The sequence below is a fragment of the Sus scrofa genome, chromosome 6 (genome assembly GCF_000003025.6).
Source record: "Sus scrofa isolate TJ Tabasco breed Duroc chromosome 6, Sscrofa11.1, whole genome shotgun sequence".
In the NCBI taxonomy this organism is placed as follows: domain Eukaryota; kingdom Metazoa; phylum Chordata; class Mammalia; order Artiodactyla; family Suidae; genus Sus; species Sus scrofa.
In genome coordinates this window covers 115,823,226-115,846,872 of record NC_010448.4, presented here as the reverse complement: position 1 = coordinate 115,846,872, position 23,647 = coordinate 115,823,226, and the positions used below count along the sequence as shown (strand labels likewise).

At 43.2% G+C, this 23,647-nt stretch overlaps 1 long non-coding RNA gene across 3 annotated transcripts in view; it reads left to right on the top strand.

Annotated features, from left to right (window-relative positions):
* LOC106510687 overlaps positions 1 to 20,846 on the top strand; it is a 31,823-nt gene extending 10,977 nt beyond the window's left edge. Inside the window, exons 2-4 of one of the 3 annotated variants that reach the window (XR_001309353.2) lie at positions 8,375 to 8,597; positions 11,799 to 11,904; positions 20,564 to 20,846. This is a non-coding gene — a long non-coding RNA (uncharacterized LOC106510687). Of the gene's footprint in view, positions 1 to 8,374; positions 8,598 to 11,798; positions 12,320 to 20,563 lie in introns of those variants that run through there. The other 2 variants (XR_001309355.2, XR_001309352.2) reach the window with 2 other exon arrangements.

Genomic DNA, 23,647 nt, shown 5'->3' with positions numbered 1-23,647 from the left:
ACGAATGAAAATCTCAAGCATATAAATAGCCTTAGCTAGCCTGTGCCCTTACAATTTGGAAGGTAGGTCAGTTGAAAAATAGACACAGAGAAATTATGGTAGAGGTTAAATTCCAATGAGCTAGAGTGGCAACAGCAGCTGGTGTGTGGATTTTACACAGAAATTTCTGAGAAAATTAACAGTAAGATCTATTTTTCTGTGCCTCAAACTAAAAGAATAACTTCTCCTCTTAAAAACAGCATAGCAGTGAGAGTTGTGTGTGTCTTTTTGACCTGATAGCCAAATCTGTATCAGCTGCAGCATGTGAAAGAGCTGTGGTGCCCTCAGATGTTGAAGTAAACAACTATTGCCTCTAAGAAAGTGCTAGAGCAAACAGGCTTTGTGCAGTGTTTGTGTTCATCTTTTCCCTTTGTTTACATTTGCTCTTCTGATCCTTTGTACAAGCAATAGGAAAAGTGCGACAGAGTGGAAGAGACGCAGTTCACCTGGGAATTGTGGGCCATGGACAAAAAAGTGCATACCCCAGGCCTAGGGTGATGACATGCTATGAAGCAACTCTCCAGCTGCCATGCTAGATAGGCAAGGCCTTTCGCAGCTGGTGCCTAGCCAGGTTAGGTGAGGTGATGGCTGTGTGGGGTCATTCTCTGTCCCTTTACAATTAGCAGCAGTTGTTGAAAGAAGAGGTGTTATGGATCAACAGGCAGTGGATTAAATTTACTAGTTTTAACACTTCAACTGAGATTATTAAAAGTGTTAGCTGTTCTCCATCTTCAGTATATCAAAATAGTATGTAATCACCTCAAATGAAAGTTTATGAGAAGCACAATATTCCAAATTTATATAAAGATCATACAAAGAGAATTAACTTAAATCCATAAATTCCTTTTTAAGGAACTAGGCAGTTGGATCCAGTAGGTTAAGAACGTGCCACAAGTGGAGTTCCCGATGTGGCTCAGTGGAAACGAATCCGACTAGGAACCATGAGGTTGCTGGTTTGATCCCTGGCCTCGCTCAGTGGGTTAAGAATCTAGTAAGCTGTGGTGTAAGTCGAAGGTGCGGCTCTGCTCTAGCGTTGCTGTGGCTGTGGGGTAGGCCAGCAGCTGTAGCTCCAATTCGACCCCTAGCCTGGGAACCTCCATATGCCGACAGTGTAGCCCTAAAAAAAAAATATATATATATATATATAGCTCTCATGAATTGTATTGGCCTATTTTCTTTTTTTATTGATTCCCAATATAAAACTGCCTTACTTTCCAATATATTAAACTAGTTGCTGTTAAAATGCCAATGAAGGTGTAGCAATTTTTTCTTTTTAGTGAGCAATTTTGTTATTCTTTTTTTGGCTGCACCTGTAGCATGTGGAAGGTCCTGGGCCAGGGATTGAACCTGTGCCACAGCAGGGACAACACCAGATCCTTAACCTACTGAGCCACCAGGGAACTCCTAGTGACCAATTTTGTGAGCAGAAAAATATCGATACAGGAGCTTCTGCTATGGCGCAGTGGTTTAAGAACCTGACTGCAGTGGCTTGAGTCAGGAACTTCTAGGTGGTATGGGTGCGGCCATAAAAAAAAAGAAACACATTAGTATGGTTTGTCAAATTTGAAGTTATTATTTTTTTAATTTACATATGAGTCTAATCAAAGATGATTCCACTCAAAGCACAGCTCTATGTTTGTCTTATATTTAACCTTTGTATTGACTATTGCTAACCATAATACATAAACTAACACACTGAAAAGATTTAATGGCAATACTGCTTTATTAGATTTGCTTCAGGGAATTATCTGGAACTCCACTACCAAATGAGAATGAATAGCCAAAAGTTTGGTCAAAAATTGAAGTGACTTATACAATAGCATATGATGAAAAGGACAAGCAAACTTTAAATGGAAAAATTTTTATGTTAGAATAACATAAAATTAACATTAACTGTGAATTAATTCTTTTCTTTCTCTCTCTTTTTTACAGCCACACATGGAAGTTACCAGGCTAGGGGTTGAATCAAAGCTGCATCTGCAGGCCTATACCACAGTCACGGCAACACTGTGTTCACCACATCTGTGACCTAAGCCGCAGCTTTCAGCAATGCCGGATCTTCAACCCACTGAGCAAGGCCAGGGATTGAACCTACATCCTCATGGATACTAGTCGGGTTCTCAACCTGCTAAACCACAATGGAGAACTCCAACTGTGAGTTAATTCTATCCTAAATATAAAACTAATAAAAATGAAACACAAATTGTACACTGAACCACTGTGTCCCTGGCACATGTAAGACCTAGTTCAGAAAAACATGGCCTTTTCTCTGGGCAAGTAGTTGCCTCTTTCTAGCTGGTCTCTGTGTTAGAGTTGCTGCCATGGCTCAGCTGTGAACGAACCCAACTAGCATCCATGAGGACGCAGGTTCGAACCATGGCCTCGCTCAGTGGGTTAAGGATCCAGTGCGTAGGCCAGGCCGCTAGAGCTCCAATTCTATCCCTAGCCTGGGAACCTCCATATGCTGCGGATGCAGCCCTAAAAAGACAAAAAGACAAAAAAAAAAAGCGAATATAGGAAAGTCAGGTAATCCTGGGTCAGCAAGTTTCAGAGGTAAGAGAAGAATCAGTGTTTCCTTCACTTTCAGGCTCTGGAGAGTCCTCCTTCAGGAAACAGGGGAAAAATCAATGCCAGATGGCTCTCAACGAGATGCTGCTAATGGTTCTGCTATTGTCAAATCCCCTGTGGAAAAAATTCCTTCACAGTTGATCGATACAGCAGTGCAGACTGCATATTTTGTGAACCACTGACCTCTTTGGGAGGGAGAGGAAGCTGACGGGGCCGTCTCACCCACAGGCCTTAGCAAAGACTGTTTCTCACAGTACCAATGATTTATGACTTGGTTTTCAGACAGACAGCAGAAATTTCCTCCCTTTTCCACTTGAAAAGGAAGGATATTTAACTTTGTGTTAAAATGGTGTTTTAATCAGTGAAAGAAAATTCATAAATAACATTAGCTACTCCTTACAAGGCACTTACTATGCACCAGTGAAGTCAAAGTCCATTACCTATAGGTTACCTCGTTTCATCCTTAACTCTTGGTCTGGTGTTATTACCCCCATAGGAAGCTAAACAACTGGCATTAGGCATGCAGCTTGTAAGTGGTGAAGCGTGGAACACACGTTTGTAGGACAATGTGTTTTAATAGCTGCTCTCTGTTTTCTGTCCTAAAGTATGAAATTTAAAAGAATAACTTTACAAACAATCCCATAGCACGAGTAAAACTGCTTTCATTTTCTTGTCTTCCCTCTTAAAACTGTTGACAGGAATATTGCCGGAACTTCTTTTCCATTTATTGTTGCCTCCACCTACTCTATCCTTTCAGTTCAGCAAGAGTCACCATTTTCCTAGAAATGACCTTGCACCCAACACCCCACCCCCAGCCACCAGCCACTGTTTATTAGTTCAAGGCTGGCTACCTGACCTAAGCTGGGCTGAAACGTCTGTTCCGTAGATGTTTCGAAATTCGGGCAGAGATATTTCAAAATGTAGAGAAAAGAGGGAGAAAGGGAGGAAGCGGGGGAGAGAAAATGAATTGGTGTTTCTCTTCATTGGCTGTAACTTGTAAAATTCCAAAGCTCCATGTCACTGTTCTTTATTGTGGACTGCAGAATAGAGAGAGCCTTTAGCAATAAGAAAAAGGCAGAAGCACTGGAGAGAAATGGAGAATGATGAAGACCTTGGAGTCTCTACAGTGTTTCAGGCTTTGGTTTATTCCTGATGCCCAGTGGCGACACAGTCCATGGATTCTGTGACATGTTTTGATTTTCCAGAAAGTTCTTTCTTTTGCATAAGATAGCTAAAGTTGGCCTTGTCACTTGCAACCAAAAGTATCTGAACAAATACTTTATAAAAAATAAATGCTTTAAGCAGTTTCCCAGTTGTCTGTCTCATCAGAACATCAATAGGTCTGGAGGAGAAGCGGCAGAGCAAAGTCTGGAGATGCCTCTGCTATTAGCTGCAAGCAAAGGCAATCCTACTCATACTGACTTAACTGGCAAGGAGGACTTCCTGGCTTCTGCAGCTACAAAGCCCTGAGGATACGCAGGCTTCTGGGCTGATTTCATCCGAGGGCATCAGCATTGCTTCCTTTAATCTTGCCTCTTCCCTGTCCACCCCCTTCTCAGGCAAGTGGTAGATAACTACTCCTGAGTTCAAGGAAACTTTCCTAATATCTCTAACATATCTCACATTAATTCTTGCTACGATTTTTGTGGCTAGGGCAATGTCACGTGCTGAGGTGAGGCCCGAGTTCTTGAACTAACGTCTGAAAAGCAGGATGGAGATTCGCTGGGGTCACCTTCCTGAAGAACACGGCTGCTACGCTAGGGTGGGGGGTAGAACTCTGGTTCCACTCTGGGCTCATTAGCATCCTTACAGGCCCCCTTCTTCCTCTTCACAGAGAAACAATGGGTATAGTCTGAACAGCAGGGCTGTGGAGCCAGGCTGCCTGAGACTCTTCAGATTCTTGGCTTCTCTCTGGGTCTTATTCTTGTCCTCAGCAGCCCCTGGCCTTGTCATGTTCTTTGCTTAAAGAGGGTTTGGTGTCTTTAGTCCTCACTGAGGAGGCTTTGCTTTTCGGTTTCCTCCATATGGCTGATGATTACTGCTTCTGAGATACCCAGGAATGAACCAGCGATCTCCCAGAGGGGGTGATCCTCTTGGCTAACTTTATCTGGACTGCAGCCACTTCTTGCGGCAACTTGATATTTTTCTTGTCCTGAATTTCCCAACAGTGGTACTGGCAGTGGAAGTGGTTAGCACATAGTAAGCACTATCCCTCTTAAGAGACAGCACAGATAAGAGCACAGAGCTCTCAGTGTTTTGATGGAACATTTTGAATGCCTAGGCTTTTAACTTAGCTTTGACACTTAACAGCTGTGTGACCTTGGATAGTTTGTTTAACCTCTCTGTGCGCCATTTGCTTTACTTATAAAACAAGGTTAGCTGGAGTACCTGTCGTGGCTCAGTGGTAAAGACCCTAGTATCCATGAGGATGTGGGTTTGATCCCTGGCCTTGCTCAGTGGGTTAGGGATCTGGCGTTGCCATGAGCTGCAGTATAGGTCAGAGATGTGGCTTGGTTCCAGCGTTTCTGTGCCTGTGGTTGGTATAGGCTGGCGGCTGTAACTCTGATTCGAGCCCTAGCCTAGGAACTTCCATATGCCTCAGGTGCAGCCCTAAAAACAAACAAACAACAACAACAACAAACAAGGTTAGTAGTGGCACCTACCACATAGGGTTTTGAGAATTGAGTTGACATATGCAAAGCACTTTGAAGTGTGACTAATACATAGTAAGTCCTCTCTAAGTGTTTCCCAGAATTATTATCATTATCTGTTACTATCTTAGGTTGAATTCCCAGGAAATAGACTCGGAGATGGGAATTTAGGTACAGGAAAGTTATTGGGCAGTACCCTTGGGATCAACCGCTGTGAGTGAGATCAGGATTGGGAAGAGGGAGAAGCTGGACTGTGATGCAGTTGTAATAGAGCCAGCGGGGCGAGGTGGGCAGGGAGTTATCCTTCACTGAGGGCTCTATACCACCTCTTATTCCACATCTCTGCCTCCCTGTGGGTAACGTCGGATGCAGGCTTCCCCTGAGGATAGGTCTAATTCAGAGGTAGTACAATTTCTAGGGTGGGACGTGGTCATGAGGCACTAGCAGACATCACTCGTGAAGCTGGTGGGGAAAGAGTGCCTTGGTCATGAAGGGGAGATCTGCGGGGTGCGCTGCGGCATCCAGTACAATCGTATTCATACATGAGAGGCATTCAGTCAGGCGTCAACCAAAAAACACCCAACTGTGGCATTAGTGCCAAGGTCAGTAATCTGTGCGTTATGTTGTCTTTATCCGTTCTAGCCATAGCTCCTCAGGGGGCCTATGTCTCCCAACACCCCAGTATACAAAGAACAAGATAACTAATACAAGAGTTGGAAAATGGGAGACTCGACAAAAGCATATAGTTCCAAACATATCCTGTTGGACAGGAACAGTGAGATCTCTAGGCCATTTGGAGGGGCAAGGTCTTTGGTTGACCACACTGGCAGTGTCATTTGTACCCTTGAGAGAATCACCCTTTCTCTTCCCCTCATTAAGTCCTACTTCTATCCTCTGGGGTGCTTTTTTTTTTTTTTTTTTTTTTTTTTGTCTTTTTAGGGCCGCACCTGCAGCATATGGAGGCTCCCAGGCTAGGGGACAAATCTGAGCTGTAGCTGCCAGCCTAGACCACAGCCACGGCAACACCAGACCCAAGCTGTATCTTCGACCTACAGCAGAGCTCATGGCAATGCCGGATCCTTAACCCACTGAGCAGTGAGGCCAGAGATCGAACCCGAACCCGAAACCTCATGGTTCCTAGTCAGATTCGTTTCTGCTGTGCCACGCCAGGAACTCCTTTTCTTTTTCTTTCCTTTCGTCCCTGCCCATGGCATGTGGAAGATTTCCGGGCCAGGAATCGAACCCATGCTACAGCAGTGATCTGAGTGAAAACATGGTATCCTTAACTTGCTGCGCCACAGGAGAACTCCTGGGGTGCTCTCTTTTATCCAGTGTCCTCTTTGGACCTGTCTGGGATGTGCATGAGCACAGAATCACCTCTTAAGGGCTGCATCTATTAAGCAACCTATTTCCTGATGGCAGGCTTTCTAGGTCATGGGGATAACAAGGGGATGGAATGGTCATCGGATGTTCAAAGTGAAGGCATTTCCTAAACATCCTTAACAAACTTCTCTTATTGACTGAATTAAGTCATGCTCATTCTCAAAATAAAAATGGTTTAAATAACTTAGGCCTAGGACCCTGAAGTAATAGCTGGGAAGGGGGTGGTTTTATCAGGTTGGAGAATACCCTTATAGCTGTCATCAGTTTCTCAACCATTTGGCTGTTTTACAGTGGGAAATGAAGTAATTGAGGTTGGTGAGGGATCCAGATATGGCCCCATCAGTAATTCAATTGGATCGATGGGTTGAGTAGGCAAGATATATAAAGCACTAATGAAGTTTGAAAATTTTGCAGGCTAATCTCCTTTAATCACAGGAATCTCAAACTATACTTTCAGCCTAAAGAATTGTCTCAGGGAGGTGATCTATTCTAGAATATAACTGAGGTAAAACTTTACAGGGGATTATGTCAGCAAAGAAGAAGAACAATGAGCAAATTAGTTTATTTGACCTTACTTATATGGCTATTTTCTTTCTTTCCTTTCTTTCTTTTTCTTTCGTTCTTTATTTATTATTTTTTTTTTTGTCTTTTTTTGTCTTTTGTTGTTGTTGTTGTTGCTATTTCTTGGGCCGCTCCCACGGCATATGGAGGTTCCCAGGCTAGGGGTTGAATCGGAACTGTAGCCACCGGCCTACGCCAGAGCCACAGCAACGCGGGATCCGAGCCGCGTCTGCAACCTACACCACAGCTCACGGCAACGCCGGATCGTTAACCCACTGAGCAAGGGCAGGGACCGAACCCGCAACCTCATGGTTCCTAGTCGGATTCGTTAACCACTGCGCCACGACGGGAACTCCCTCTTTCTTTCTTTCTTTCTTTCTTTCTTTCTTTCTTTCTTTCTTTCTTTCTTTCTTTCTTTCTTTCTTTCTTTCTTTCTTTCTTTCTTCCTTCCTTCCTTCCTTCCTTCCTTCCTTCCTTCCTTCCTTCTTCCCTCCCTCCCTCCCTCTCTCCCTCTCTCCCTCTCTGTCTCTCTTTCTTTTTCTTTCTTTCTTTCTTTCTCTCTCTTTCTCCCTTTTTTCCTTCCTTCCTCCCTCCCTCCTTCCCTCCTTTTTCTTTCTTTCTTTCTTATAGCCCTACCTGTGGCACATGGAAGTTCCCAAGCTAGGGGCTGAATTGGAGCTACAGCTGGGGCCCATGCCCCAATCACAGCAACACCAAAGCTAAGCCACATCTGCAACCTACTCCACAGCTTGCGGCAATGCTGGATCCGTAATTCACTGAGGGAGGCCAGGGGTCAAACCCAAGTCATCATCATCGAGATGACAGATTCTTAATACACTGAGCCATGATGGGAGCTCCTGTATTGCTATTATAATAGTGGGTCATTGTTTATTTTACAGTTTTGATGTTCTGGTTTTGAAATCACTAATGTCAAGACTTAACTAAAAATGCTCTCATCAACTGTCTTGTCCACCTCCCCAGTTAAGGATCTCAGTTAATCTTACAACCTAACATCTAGCATAAGGTCTTAAACATGGTAGAACAGGATGAAAATTTGTTAAATGCCAAGTGGAATTCCTTGCGACTACTCACTCACTCATAGTTAACTGCACATTTACTGATAGTTTTATTTTATTTTTAATTTTTATTTATTTAATTAATTTATTTTTCAGCCACATCCTTGGCATGGTGATGTTCCCAGGCCAGGGACTGAATCTGCGCTGCAGCTGTGACCTATGCCCGGCTCTGGCAAGGCCAGAGCCTCAAACCACTGAGCCAGGCTGGGGCTCGAACCTGTGCTGCCTCAGAGACAACAGTGGATCCTGAAACCAGTGCACCACAGCAAGAACTCTGAGAAATTGGATTATTAATCTTAATGTCAACATAAGTTTATAAGTAAGAGAAATCTTCTAAATTATTTGAAAGTAGTTGAAAACAGTTTGCTTAAGGTGTGGAAATATGTCATCCATATTTATGTAGTGAAAACTATTCTTTACAAGAAAAAAAAATGAGCCAGTTTCCCAAGGCTTTATCTATTTATAGAACACATGGAAATATATTAACAATCATCTTATTTTCATATTTTTATTTTTTCCATTGTAGCTGATTTACAGTATTCTGTCAATTTTCTGCTGCCCAGTAAGGTGGCCCAGTCACACATACATGTATACATTCTTTTTTCTCACATTATCATGCTCCAACACAAGTGACCAGACATAGTTCCCAGTGCTATACAGCAGGATCCCATTGCTTATCCATTCCAAAGGCTATAGTTTGCATCAATTAACCCCAAATTCCCAGTCCCTCCTACTCCCTTCCCCTCGCTCTTGGCAACCACAAGTCTGTTCTCCATGTCCATGATTTTCTTTTCTATGGAAAGGTTTATTTGTGCCTTATATTAGATTCCAGATATAAGTGAAATCATATGGTATTTGTCTTTCTGTTTCTGACTTACTTCACTCAGTATGAGAGTCTCTAGTTCCATCCATGTTGCTGCAAATGGCATTTTTTTTATAGCTGAGTAGTATTCCATTGTGTATATATACACCACATCTTAATCCAAGCATCTGTCGATGAACATTTAGGTTGTTTCCATGTCTTGGCTATTGTGAATAGTGCTGCAATGAACATGAGGATGCATGTGTCTTTTTCAAGAAAGTTTTGTCTGGAAATATGCCCAAGACTGGGATTGCTGGGTCATACGGTAGTTCTATGCATAGATTTCTAAGGTACCTCCATACTGTTTTCCACCGTAGTATACCAACTGACATTCTCACCAGCAGTGCAGGAAGGTTATTCCCTTTTCTCCACATCCTCTCCAGCATTTGTTATTTGTGGACTTATTAATGATGGTCATTCTTTTTTTTTTTTTTTTTTGTCTTTTTGCTATTTCTTTGGCTGCTCCCACGGCATATGGAGGTTCCCAGGCTAGGGGTCGAATCGGAGCTGTAGCCGCCGGCCTATGCCAGAGCCACAGCAACACGGGATCCGAGCCGTGTCTGCAACCTACACCACACCTCACGGCAACGCCAGATCGTTAACCCACTGAGCAAGGACAGGGACCAAACCTGCAACCTCATGGTTCCTAGTCGGATTCGTTAACCACTGCGCCATGATGGGAACTCCAATGATGGTCATTCTGATTGGTATGAGGTGGTATCTCATAGTAGTTTTGATTTGCCTTTCTCTAATAATCAGTGATGTTGACCATTTTTTCATGTGCTTGTTGGCCATCTGTATATCTTCTTTGGAGAAATGTCTATTCAGGTCTTTTGTCCATTTTTCAATAGGGTTTTTGGCTTTTTTTGCTGTTGAGTTGTATAAGTTGTTTGTATATTCTAGAGACTAAGCCCTTGTCAGTTGCATCATTTGAAACTATTTTCTCCCATTCTATAAGATGTCTTTTTGTTTTTTTTTTTTAACGGTTTCTTTTGCTGTGCAAAAGCTTGTCAGTTTGATTAGGAATAATCATCTTTTAAATGTCAGTGGTTCACAACCCTGCATTCACTTGGCCAGGACTTCAGCTTTCTTTCAGTTTGATCACACATTATTTCTGGAGGTTATTCTGAGGTATCCCACACATGCTTGCAAAAGTGTCCTTTCCCACTGATCACTGTCACTGCTTAACAGTAACCACTTCGTCAGATTCCATCACACTTTGCAGAGTGCTGCTGTAAACCCCTATAGGGATGTTCCAATGCTCTGTCTACCACAGGGTTGTTTGCTTGGTACCCCTACAATTTTGAAGGGCACAATTGTCTCTCTTGGTTACTACCATTTATAGGAGTATCTTTCAATATTAATACATAATTATATGAAGTATTTTTGTGACTCATATTGTTATTTATTTGTACACATCAGAATTTATGTAATTTTTTTCATATATCTTAATGGCATTTTATGCATTGTACCATAGCTGACTTAACTAATACCCAATTATTGGACATTTGGTTATTTTGTGTTCTACTCTTATAAATGATGCTGCAATGACCATCCTTGCAGTCAAGGCTTGCATATTTCCTTAATTTTGGCTTTAGGATCATAATAGCTAATTTGATGTTTTACATGCTTTTTTTTTTTTGGCTGCATTCTTGGTGCGTGGAAGTTCCTGGGCTAGGGATCAAACCAGCATTACAGCAGCAACCGGAGCTGCTGCAGTGACAATGCTGGATCCTTAACCCGGTGAGCCCCAAGAGAATTCCTGTATGCTTCTTAAAAGCAAGGAAATAATTTCGTAAGTATCTCAAGACCGAAGAGTTTTCAGAATGCAGAAGAGCAACTGATAAAAATAGAAAACTCTAACAGTCGTACTATGTATACCAGCTTAATTAACAACTGCAACAATTCAAGGAAGAGCTGTCCTGTGGCCTAGAGCAACTATCTTCCTGGCTACATTGGTTTTATTTAGAAACTGTTTACCATCAAGTAAACAATGTGGTTTTGGAATAATTTTCAGATGTTTTTATTGTTTTACTTTAAGTATATAATTAATCCATTTGAATCTAAAGAAGTCTACAACAGAATGAGAACTAAATGAGCTCCTTTGATTATACTTTTTTTTTTAACCTGTTTAAGTAGTATAAGCATTTAAACAGAAGTAGAGTTTACGTAAGAGCACGTTCCAGAGAAATTAATAAATGGAGCTCCAAGGAAAGGACTTAAGGAAGTTCCTAAAGCAGAACTGGCTGTTTGATATGCTAGGGCCATTGGAAAACCCCTAGCTGAAAAATGGAAACCAGGAAGGAGATTGTATTTCTCAATATTTACATCAGTTCTGCTTTGTTTCTTCTGATGGTTTCTTCGTAGTCAACTAGAATCTAAATCTGCTTTGCCAGGGGCAAATCCCAGGTCAATTCTGTACCTCTTATTTTAGCCTTCTTTCTTTCTCAGAGATTGGTTCTGCTCATCATAACCCTGACTCACTGATAGGAAATTTCTCTGTATCCAGATAGATCACCCCGTTGTGATCACTATATTGAGTGACTTACAAATCAGTTGCTTGCCTGAAATAATAATATCTATCATGCATATGTAACATGCATTGGAGTAAGGTCTTTACTTTCATTTTATTTGTTTTTATCTTCATGATAACCCTAGGTTGCTGTAAACTGCAAGGAACAGAAACAGGACTCATGACTACTTAAACAGTAAGAAACTGTATTGGCTCATAGAACAGGAAGAGCAGATGTAGTGCTGGCTTCAGGTAAGGTTTCATCAGGGTTCCGTCAAGTCACCAGCCAAGGTCATGCATATAATGAGGGGGAGGGCCAAGATTTAAACTCAGCTGACTCCAAAGGCCTTGTTCTTTGTACTACATGATGTTGGTGTCATTTGTTTGCTTTCCTAGATTGCAGCTTTTCTGTTCCTTCCAGTTTGAGGGTGCTTCTTCTTTTGATCACAGCAGGTAACTTGCCCTGCCCCTTGCAGCCTGCATGGACAACCCAGGACTCTGAGCTCTATGCCTCATCCTAGGCTCCAGGAATGGAGGGTCAGGCCCCAAATTAAATAGTTTCCACTGCTATTTGGACTTTGACTTAAGGCCTTTTTATGAAGTCTTTCCTTTTTTTTCTTTTATTTTTCTTTTCAGGGCCGTACCTGCAGCATATGGAAGTTCCCAGGATAGCGGTGGAATAAGAGCTACAGCTGCTGGCCTACACCACAGCCACAGCAATGTGGGATCCGAGCCACATCTGAGACCTACACTGCAGTTTGTGGCAAAGCCAGATCCCAGATCCATTGAGCGAGGCTAGGGATTGAACCTGTATCCTCATGGATACTAGTCAGATTTGTTTCCACTGCACCAGAACAGGAACTCCCGATATTTACTTTTTAAAGGTATTTTAAGTACTCCTTACTTAACTTCTTTCTTCTTTTGGCTGTGCCCACAGCATGTGAAAGTTCCTGGGCCAAGGGGTGGAACCCACACCTCAGCAGTGACCTGAGCCACTGCAGTGACAACAATGGATCCTTAACCTGTTGTGCCACAGGGGAACTCTACTTCTTACTTAACTTCTTTGGTGGAATGCCACTCTTCCCACCTCCTGGCACCTCTACTCCTGAAAAACCCAGCTGCTTGCAGAACCCCATACAGACATTTCATTATTATATCTCCCTGCACTTATTCACACTGTTCAACTTGACTGAAGACTCTGATTGGATTTTGCAACACTCTTGGTGGGAAAAAATAGAAACTTTGAAGTAAGACACTACGATACTGTGATTTATAATAAGAAATATATATTTGGTCTTTATGCCTGTTTCTGTTTTTTCTCCAAAAAGCCTTGGAATTTCCTAAGTGATAAGAGAATGGGGAGCATCTCTTGCTATAGTATTTGGTTTTTTTTCTTTGATTCCTGAAATAGCTATGGAGCCATAGATGACAAAGAAATTTTTTTGGGGGGGGGGCTGCACCCTCAGCATATGAAGATTCCCAGGCTAAGGGTCAAATTGGAGCTGGTAGCGGCTGGCTTATGCCACAGCCACAGCAACACAGGATCCGAGCTGCGTTTGCAATCTACATCACAGCTCATGGCAATGCCAGATGCATAACCCACTAAGTGGGGCCAGGGATTAAACCCGAAACCTCATGGTTCCTAGTCGGATTCGGTAACCACTGAGCCACGATGGGAACTCCTCTTCCATCCGGCTGTTCTTGAATTACATCCTTTTATAATAAACTGGTAATTTGGCAAGTAAACAGTTTTCCTGGGTTCTGTGAGCTGCTCTGGCACATTAATCAAAACTAAGAAGGGGGTTGTGGGAACATCTAATTTGTAGTTGTTCAGTCGGAAGCACAGGTGACAACCTGGACTCTCCGTTGATGAATGAAGCATGGGGGGCATGGGGAGGGAGGGACAGTCCAGTGGGACTGAGCCCTGTTGAAGTAAATTTCTAGGCCCAAGATGGAGCTGCTCTTCTCTGGGTGCCACATCAGAAAACCAAAACTTAGATGACGTTCATGTCCTGTAAATGCTCTGCTTGATCAGAATTGCAGTATATCCAGCCAGTCAATCTCCAGCTGCCAAGAATCTGTAATGATTTCATTGTTCTAAATAAGGTCAGATATGCGATCTCAGCCAATCAATTTAAGCCAAATGCTTTTTCCTGATTCCCTGGTTGACTTGCTAGCTTTATAAGGAAATCCCCAAGTTCCTAGCCAATCATGCCTTGTTTCCATGTTGCCTCTTCTAACATTTCATAAAACTCACTTTTGCCCAAATGTCCTTTGGGAAGAGTGTTCCATGGCTGGTGAGGTGCTACACCCTCTCATCCGTGGATTTTTTCCCCTTGAATAAAGGACATCCAACTCATTAGTAAATTGTTTGACAGAACTTCACTTGTAGGATCTGATGCTATCTCCAAGTAGATGGTGTCAGAATGGGTAAAATTATAGGACACCTAGCTGGTGTCCCATAATTCCTTGGTGGGTAGAAAACCCATACATCTGATATCAGAAATGAGGTAGTGTTGAGGATTTCCTGTCATGGCACAGTGGGAACAAATACAGTTAGGACCATGAGGTTGCAGGTTCGATCCCTGGCCCCACTCAGTGGATTATGGATCTGGCATCGCCGTGAGCTGTGGTGTAGGTTGCAGACATGGCTCAGATCCCATGTTGCTGTGACTGTGGGGTAGGTCAGTGGCTACAGCTCTGATTGGACCCCTAGCTTGGGAACCTCCATATGCCATGGGTGCAGCCCCCCCAAAAAAAAAAAAAAAAAAAAGAAAAAGAAAGAAAAAAGAAATGAGGTAGTGTTGATGGAGTACTGAGTGCAGGGAAGACACGCAAGAGGAGTATGTTTTTTCCTTTACAGATATATGTGGGTTTAAGCTCTCTCTGACTTCCTGACTGAGTGACTTGAAACAAGTTGTTAAAACCTTCTGAACATCAGTATCCTCCTTAGTAAACCATGGATACTGATAATTATTTCATAGATTTATTTGGAGAGATCAGTATCCATATGTGAAAATGCCTGACAAGTAACAAGGAATAAATGGCAAGTCCTACATCTTTCGTGAATTTTCTTCCATCTTCCCAACCTGAAGTGGTTACTCTTTCTCTGAACTGTCATAAAAATTACAGCCAAAGATATGTACATATACACAATGGAATACTATTCAGGCATAAAAAAGAAGGAAATAATACCATTTGCAGCCACATGGATACAATTAGAGATTCTCATACCAAGTGAAGTAAGTCAGAAAGAGAAAGAAAAATACAGTATGATATCATTTATATGTGGAATTTAAAATATGGCACAAATGAAACTATCTACAAAACAGAAACAGGCTCATAGACAGAGAGCAGACTTGTGGTTGCCAAGGTGGAGAGGGGGTAGAGTGAAATGGACTGGGAGTCTGGGGTTAGTGGGTGAAAATTATTACATTTATTTTTATTTTTAATTTTTTTGTCTTTTTAGGGCCACACCCACAGCATATGGAAGTTCCCAGACTAGGGGTTGAATTGGAGCTGTAGCTGTTGGCCTACACCACAGCAACAGCAACGCCACATCAGAGTTGCACCTGTGACCTACACCACAGCTCACCACAATTCCAGCTCAGGGATAGTACCTGCATCCTCATGGATACTAGTTGGGTTCGTTACTCCTGGGCTGTGACAGGAACTCTGCAAACTTACATTTAGAATGGATGGACAATAGGATCCTGCTGTATAGCACAGGGAACTGTGTCCAATATCTTGGGATAGAACGTGATGGGGGATGATATGAGGAAAAGAATGTATTATATATATGACTGGGTCACTTTGCTGTACAGCAGAAATTGACATAACATTGTAAATCAATTATATATAAAAAAAAATCACAGCTAACACAGTTTGTTTGACAATTAACCAGGCCCATGTTGTGATAATGATTCTGTTGCTGTCTTGGATTACTATTTAAAACTGGTAACTATTTTAAAAGACTCATAACTATTTAACTTCCAATTAGATTATAAGTAATTTGAAATCTCTGCCTTATATGGCCCAGTGCCTTGCCCATGTATTTGGAAAGGATCCTTCTTGCATTTGGTAGGATTGCAGGAGTCATTGTGAATAAGGACAAAGAACCTTACTGCCATTCTGCTGTGGATGTCACTGATATTGACTCTGAGATTCCCAGCAATTGCAAGGGAAGCCTTCTTGCCATCCTCCTACCACAAGTGGTCCTGGGTCACAGTTCCTATTTCCTACTTCCTCCCTCTTGCCTTAATTTGCAAAGATGGCTTCTGCCTTGGTTCCTGGTGCAAAAGTTGTTTTCCTGGTATTCCAAGCATCCCCTTCCAAGAATGACATAATTATTCGTCTGAAGCAGGACCCTACTGAGGATGCAAGGGGATGCTATGTATACTTATATCAAGGTCACAGGCATTAGTCAGTACTGCACAGGCTAGTTATCCGTACTTCGCCTGGTGCTGGATCTTTGCCTGGCATTTTCCTGTCTTCTCATTGACCACCAAAAACCTGTCCTTGAAACCCAGGCAGGCTGGGAGTGGAGGTCGCAACAGATCTCCCAGACACAGATTGCCTTGACCTGAGAACACTGTCCTTTGCCCTCCTGGCTGGACTTCTGTTGTCAGCTGAGTCAGACCCTCCCACCCGCTTCCTAGGGGAGTGAGTTTGGCCAAGTCTCAAGACTAATGCCTGTTTTACTCTGAGAAAAGAGTCATGCTTCCTGTGATAGGGCAAGTGCTGCTGTTAATCCAATTAACTGGTTAAAGTACAAACAGTCCTCAAATAGGGGCAAATAGACACAATGAGCTTTGCACTGACTGGTCTCTGCCAATTCCGCTTGTGCTGTAATCTACAGCACTCCCAGCTCTGCACAAAGTAGGTCATTGGGTCAGAGTGCTTTGGGGAGTTCCAGCAACCACAGTGTCACCTTGGCTGTGACTCCCAAGCAGCTACCCTCCTCTCCAGCTTTCCTCCGGTGGTCTCTCCATCTCCCTGCTAAGTCAAGGACTTGAGTTTCTCTTTCTTAAGGTTTTAGGCACCACTTGACTCTAAAATACTTTCCAAGACACTGTTGTCTATCATTATAATTTCTCCTTTAATTAAAAGCACTTTCCTTGAGGCAGAGCTTCCGTGCCTGCCCACTTGCACCTCTCACAAGCGTCCTATCTTAATAAATCTATTTACTGCCTATCACTTTGTCTCTTGCTGAATTCCTTCTGCAAGGAGACATGAAGACCTGAACCTCAGTGAGTCAAGACACAGGGTGCTATGCTTTATTCCCAGCTTGCAGCCAGTCCAACTCTCACCCATCGTGGATGCTGCTGGGGGCACCTTCTGTTGGCAATTTCTCAGGCACTAATACCTAGTTGGAAGACTACCTTGGAAGGGATAACATCTAAAATAGTAAGTGCAAATTTTGACAAAATTGAGTGGTAGATTTTGACCTAAGAGTGGAATTTGGATAATATAGGAGTTAGAGAAATCACCTTGGGGTTGGGTCTGAAATGGATCTGGCTGCACCAACACCAACCACCCTTGAGGTGGGAGCCCCTCCTCCAGCTGAGGCTATTGACAGAGATGGGGATGAAAAGAGGTTCCTTGCACATTTGGAAACCTTTTCTTTATATCAGGAATTGCCCAAGAGGCCCATACTTAGCCCAGCTAGCACTCCCATTGGTTTAAATTACCAATCTACTGCCCCTACGGTTTTGCCTGAGAGAAGTTCCTGAAGGAAATCAGGGAACTATTAGAATTCATGTACCTTTCTCAATGTCTAATGTAAGTATGGCAGAGGAACAGGTTAGGGTTTTTCTGTGGATACTGAATGCTTTACAAAGGGGTTTACCTGACTAGTGAGATCTTTTGCTCTCAGATGGGGGGATTTTCAGATCTTACTGCTGCAGCCCTGAGAAAAAAGTGTATAATACTGGTGGCCAGAGCCCATGCAGACCAACTGGCACCCCAGGCCCGACGGGGCCATGTAGTGCACTGTGTGGGGAATGATGCTGTTCCTGAGGCAGATCCACAATGGAACTACCACGCGAATTCTATTGATAGAGATAGATGGGATCATATGATTAACTGTTTAATAGAGGCTACGAAGAAACTTACATTAAAACCTGTAAATTACGAGAAGTTGAGAGAGGTCCAACAGAGACAGGATGAAAATCCTGCAGTCTTCCAAGGGAGACTAGTAGAGGCTTTTAGGAAGTATACAAATGTGGATCCCTCCTCCCCCGAGGGACAGGCCCTTTTGGCTATGCATTGCATAGCCCGGTCTGCCTCAGACATGAGGTGCAGACTTTAGAAAGCAACTGCTGGTCCTCAGACTCCAATGAACAATTTGTTCCAATTGGCTTATTTGGTTTTCAATAATAGGAATGTGGCCAAAAAGTCTGAAAGCACCCAGAGAAATATGCAAAAGGTTCAAATGATTGCAGTAGCTTTGTCTGCTCAGAGACCACCAATGGCGAGACTGGCTTTTCCAGGCCTATCTGGGCCTGGCAGATATTAGGTCAACAGGTACCCAGACAGGACCAGTGTACCCTGTGTGGACAAAAGGGGCACTGGAGAAAAGATTGCGATGGATGTGCCTTCTGCAAGCACCCAGGGCATTGGAAGAGGGAATGCCCCAGATGCCAGAGTGACAGGGGCCCCTCAGCCATCGATGGTTTTGCAATCAGAAGATCCAGGGGGCCTGAAGCCAAAAGTGGCTCTGCCTAGACATACCATCTACATAACAAATACTGAGACTGGAGACTTGGGTGGTCATTGATTTGGCAGGCCATTTAATAGAATTTCTTATAGATACTGGTGCAAACTTCTTGGTCTTAACCCAAAGGACTGGAAATCTTAGTAATCATAAGGAGTATGTAATGGGGCTGTGAGGGAAGAGGCAAGGGCAACATCAATGACCAGCAGGTTTTACATTCCTTTCTGTTTGTACCTGATTGTCCCATCCCTTTAATAAGAAGAGATTTATTAACTAAGTTAGAGGTCACTCTGTTTCTTGCCGAACAAGGGAACCACCCTCATCACCAAATGGTTCTAACAGAAAACAGAGAGGATCCAATTGAATCTGAAGCTGAGGTAGAAGCCTTAGTGGACCCTGGCATGTAGAATATTGAGGTTCCACGCTTGGCCAAAAATATCCAGTTGAAACCTGGGCAGGAATATCCCTGAGAAAAGCAGTATCCCTTAAAATCAGAGGCAGAGGAGAATACTATTAAGACCATAACTCATTTACGGAGAGAGGGTTCCCCGAAGGCAAGGTGCAACCCACAGACCAGGAAACCATGGGAGTCGAGGGAGCCAAAGAAGACAATGGTGCACCTGGTCTCCAAGGTTTCCAAAGCCCCCCTGGAAAGGCTCAGGTTCCACAGGTCCCCATGGTCTCCCTGATCCCCTTGGCAAGAATGGTAAAGTTGGAAAGCCTGGTAGCCCTGGTGAAAATGGAGCTCCTGGTCAGATGGGCCCCCATTGTCTGCCTAGTGAGAGAGGTCACACGGGACCCCCTGATCCTGCTGGTGCTTGTGGAAATGATGATGCTACTAGTGCTGCTAGACCCCCTAGTCCCATGGGCCCTGGTGGTCCTTCTAGCCTCTCTGGTGCTGTTAGTGCTAAAGGTGAAGCTGGTTCCCGAGGAGCCTCTCTGGACCTCGGGCACCAGTGGCAACTCCTGGTCCCAGGGGCAACAGCAGTGAACTTGGTGCTCCTGGCAGCAAAAGAGAGCCTGGCTCCACTGGTATTCAAGGTCCCCCTGGCCCTGCTGGAGAAGAAGACAAGTGAGGAGCCCAAGGTGAACCCAGATCTGCTGGCCTGCCTGGACCCCTTGGCAATTGTTATGGACCAGGTGCTGCTGGAGAGCCTGGCAAAGCTGGAAATCGAGGTGTTCCCAGACCCCGTGGCACTGTTGGTCCTGCTGGCAAAGATGGAAAAGCTGGAGGCCAAGGACCTCCTGGACTTATTAGCCCTACTGTAGGCAAATCCAGTGAATAGGGTATTCCTGGAGACCTTGGTGCTCCCGGCCCCTCTGGAACAAGAGGTGAGAGAGGTTTCCCCAGTGAGCATGGTAAGCGTGATCCCCTAGCACTGCTGGCTTCGCTGCCCCCCCTGGTGCTGACGGCCAACCTGGTGCTAAAGTGATGCTGGTCCCTCAGCCCCACTGGTCATATTGGTGCTCCTGGATCCAAAGGTGCTCAGAGAAGTACTGGTCCTCCTCCTGGTGCCGCTGGTTTCACCATACGCTCTTTAATCTCTAAGGTGGCTGGGAAAATAATGTTAACCAGAGTGACATTGGCTTACAGTCCTCCCAACAGAAAAGGGACAGTTAGCCAGGTGTTCTACTCCTTCCCTAGGCAGGCCTATGCCCTATCTCAGCAGAAAGTAGTTACTGAATGGTCTTTGCCCAATATTAAGCATAAAGGGGTAAAACACTTGGAGGGGAGAATGATAGGGATGGAGTAGGTAGTTGTAGAAGTCCTGATAAAGGACCATATTTAAAGACGGAAATTTAGAGGATATGGGGACATCACTGTAAAGTTAATAAATTGCTCAAAAAAGCCATCAGAATGAGGCAGGCTTGCTTGCCTAGTGAAGGTGTGAGACATTGGGTGGGGGATGGGATGGGGCCTGCATTCAGATTCAGACCAAGGGCAGGAGTTCGAGGACCACCCTTCTGCTGATTTTAAATCATATCTTATCGGATACTAAGGAGGTGATACTGTTCCAAGAAAGAGGAAAAGGTGGTCTTTTCAAACCTCCCCACTCTCTTCGGATAATAAAACCATAGCGCCCCCAGATCCTTGGGGCAGAGCTTCCCTGCCTGCCCACTTGCACCTCTTACAAGCATGCAATAAATCTATTTCTTGCCTATCACTTTGTCTCTCACTTAATTCCTTCTGCACAGAGACATGAAGAACCTGAACCTCAGTGAGTCCAGACACAGGAGAAAAGGTTAAGGAACTATAACCTCGAAGACAACCAGAAACCATCACTGGACTGACTGATGCCAGATTTGATGACTCTGGAATGATTTATGGATGAAGAATAATATAGGCACCTTAATCAATAACGCTGTCTTCAACAACCTAAGTCCATTGACAGATGAATGGATTAAGAAAATGTGGTACATATACACAATGGAATACTACTCAGCCATTAAACAGAACAAAATAATGCCATTTGCAGCAACATGGGTGGAACTAGAGGCTCTCATACGAAGTGAAGGAAGTCGGAAAGAGAAAGACAAATGCCATGTGATATCACTTATATCTGGAATCTAATATATGGCACACATGAAGCTTTCCATAGAAAAGAAACTCATGGACTTGGAGAACAGACTCGTGCTTGCCAAGGGGGAGGGGGAAGAAGTGGGATGTACTGGGAATTTGGGGTTAATAGATGCAAACTATTGCCTTTGGAATGGATGAGCAATGAGATCCTACTGGGAACTATATCTAGTCACTTATGATGGCTCATGATGAAGGATAATGTGAGAAAAAGAATGTATATGTGTATGTGTGACTGGATCACCTTGCTGTACAGTAGAAAATTGACAGAACACTGTAAACCAGCTACTATGGAAAAAATAAAAATCTTTTTTTTAAAAAAGCACTTTCTTTGGAAAGGCACATTGGGAGTTCCCTTATGGCACAGTGGATTAAGGATCTTGAGTTGTCTCTGCAGTGGGTGGGGTTCAATCCCCGGCCCAGGAACTTCCACATGTTGTGAGTGAGGCCAAAAAAAAAATGCACACTGACTTGAAGGGAAGGAATGCTGATTAGACACATAGGATGGCATTGCTTTTGGGTTATTGGATACTTCAAAAGGCAAAGCTTTTAAGATGGGGGGGGGTGTCTCTGGACATAATTCACCAAAGAGTTATCAGTATAATTTTAATTCCTTGAAGGTATTTTGGGGAAGTAAAAGGATAGGAGTAGAAAAGTCCAGTTAAAAACATCTTCCATGGGAGCTTCTGTTGTGGCTCAGTGGGTTATAAACCCAACTAGTATCCATGAGGATGTGGGTTTGATCCCTGGCCTCACTCAGTGGGTTAAGGATCTGGCATTGGCATAATTGTGGTGTAGGTCAACAACATGGCTTGGATCTGGCATTGCTGTGGCTGTGGCATAGGCCAGCAGCTGCAGCTCCTATTTGACTCCTAGCCTGGGAACTTCCATGTGCCTCAGGTGTGGCCCTAAAAATCGAAAAACAAAAACAAAAACAAAACTTCCATAAAGTAATTTCGGTCTCCTTTTACTGTCTGTATCTTTCTTCGGTGATCTCTCTACTTCTGGAAATTCAAGTAAATTCAGTTTAACAAGTATTTACCTAGACCAGGTTTAGGTATGATATGATGCCAAGAAGAATAAAATAGTCCTAGCCTTTAAGAAACTCAAAACCTGGTGGGCCACTCAAGAAAAAATTATGTATCCCATAGAACTTCTATCTGGCCCACGCAGTCAAAATTTCAGCTCCCACGTGTTGTTTTGATTACATTTCAAAATTATTTACACACATATTGTTAGAAAAGCAAAAGAATTGCACTGAAAATGATCCACCACCCAGGTATACCTTCTGAAAAAGAATAAATCATACATGCCTCTTTCAAGGAAAAATTTCCAGTAGGTTGCAAGGGGGTTCTAATTCCCTCTGATTTCTAGAGATTTTCTTGGATATTGAGTCTATGTATAAAGTAAGCTTAAATACAACTAGGTGCACATTTATAGTAAATCCCAATGCATAATTCCTCCCACTTCTTTCAGGAGCCAGAGCAAAGACAAAGAGAGCTGGGGAGAGTATTATGGCCGTGTAAATAAAACAGAAAAACTGCCACCTGCATGAGAGATGAAGTCACTCCATTTTTCTTCAAAGGGCACATGAGTCTAGGTAAACATCAATGGGCGCATTTAGAAGGAACATAAAGAAAACCTTCTAATTATCAAGTTTCTTAAAAATAGAATGAGCTGCCTTGACAGGTAAGTGAGTTCTTCACTAGCTTTATATAAAGCCAAAGCTAGACAACCTCTGGAAAGGGGTGATGTAAAGATGAAGATATCTGCATGTTTTCAAAATCACCTACGGCCCGTGCTCAGAAGGAGAGGGACCCCTGAAAGGCACTGGGCCAATTGAATGGCACGGAAAGTTTTAAAGGCCTTCTTTTTGCTGGGCACTAAAATACCCAATATGGAATTTTTTATTTCTTTATTTTTTAGGGCCACTACTGTGGCATATGAAAGTTTCCAGGCTAGGGGGTTGAATCAGAGCCGCAGCTGCTGGCCTATGCCACAGCCACAGAATTGCAGCATCTGAGCTGTGTCTTCAACCTACACCATAGCTCAAGACAACGCCAGATCCTTAACCCACAGAGCAAGGCCAGGGTTTGAACCTGTGTCCTCGTGGATGCTAGTCAGATGTGTTAACCACTGAGCCACGATGGAAGCTCCCTGAATATGGAATATTTACTTAATGAATCTCTTTGAGTGCAAGGCATTCAATAACACATGATGTTATCTACATGATTACCCAGGTTTGGAAACTCTCAAGGAGGTGTTAACACTGGGATTGCAGATCGGGTTCATGGGCCTTGCCAACAGGAAACTCACATTTGTTTGAGTAACTTACATTTGGCTAAAAAGGCTGTTGCTTTAAAAAAGGAGACAGAATCTGGGACATTATTCAAGCATTTAGAACAAAGTTTAAACCCACACTGGGACCAGTGCCTGGGTATTCATCAACTTCACAAACGAAAACAAAATAAAATTGAAAACAATCTGGTGAGATGAAGTAAGGAAAAGAGTCAAAGGTAGATTTACATGTTTGTGAAGTTGTACTTTTAATAATGTTGTTGCTTGTAGTGTGCCATTGATGACAATTTGGATATACGTTATAAACCAACTAGACATTTTCTTCACAGCTGTTTTATCTTTTTAATTTTTAATTTTTTTTTTTTTTGGCTGTGTCTGAAGCATACAAAAGTTTGGGGGCCAGG